At 33.9% G+C, this 1,017-nt stretch overlaps 1 pseudogene; it reads right to left on the bottom strand.

Annotated features, from left to right (window-relative positions):
* LOC102858722 overlaps window positions 1–1,017 on the bottom strand; it is a 154,783-nt pseudogene that overhangs the window by 68,859 nt on the left and 84,907 nt on the right.

Below are 1,017 nucleotides of genomic sequence, written 5' to 3'. Positions count from 1 at the left end.
ATATTTTGGACTCAAAAAAGCATTACTATTGTTGTTGAGATGAGTACAAAGAGGTGCAGGAACTTGAGGAACTTGTCTGATTTCATGGAGATTGATTTTGTGTTGTTAATGCTGTTGATGGAGACTGTTACCCTTTGTGAAATTAGTAAAGGCTAGAGGATGACATCCCCACATGACCCTTGCTCATTTTAAACAAGTTAAATAAATAAATCCTAAACACATAAGTATTATATGTGTCAAGTGACATGTAGTTGACTGTGACTCACAGCAAAGCTAAATACAGGAGAATAAAATCTTGTTTGATCTTGATTTAACCTCATAATCTCAGTTGTGCTTAAGACCAGTTTTGTAGTCATTGTGTCAGTCTATCTTGTTGAGACCTTCTCTATGTTTAACTGCTTTTTCCAGTAGCATGATTCTCTCTGTGTGTAAACCTTTCTTTATCTTTTTTGTAATAATGATTTTATGCAATATTTGTCCTTTAATGACTGACTACTTTCACTCATAATAATTGGTGAATGGAATGTCAAAGTAGGAAATATTGAAGAAGGGATAGTAGTCGAGAACTATGGACTTGGTGATAGAAATGAAGGTGGAAATAGAGTGATTGAATTTTGTATTTATAATTATTTATTCACTGAAAATACATTTTTAAAAAGAAATAAACAATGACTTTATATATGGATCAAACAAGATAGACTACATAGCAACCAGATTGACTACAATTGTAGAATAAATCATTGGAGAAGTTTAATACCAGCAGTCAAAATTAGGCCAGGGATAGACTGTGGGTCAGATCATCAACTAATCATATGCAAGCTCAAAATGAGGCTGAAGAAAATAAAAAGTACATAGGTGTGGGAAGCCAAATTTCGTACAAAATATACTGAATGCTACTTCAGAATATGAGGGAGGCTGATACAAGCTGGAATTCACCCTGAAGCACTAGGGCAATCCTTAAATGTTTAAAGGGGTAGGCACTAAGGCAATCCTTAAGCTTTTTACAGGATTCTTACA

This window comes from Elephantulus edwardii, unplaced genomic scaffold (genome assembly GCF_000299155.1).
Source record: "Elephantulus edwardii isolate Elephantulus edwardi_28Jun2011 unplaced genomic scaffold, EleEdw1.0 scaffold00240, whole genome shotgun sequence".
NCBI classification, from domain to species: Eukaryota; Metazoa; Chordata; class Mammalia; order Macroscelidea; family Macroscelididae; genus Elephantulus; species Elephantulus edwardii.
This window is presented reverse-complemented; position numbering and strand designations above follow the sequence as displayed.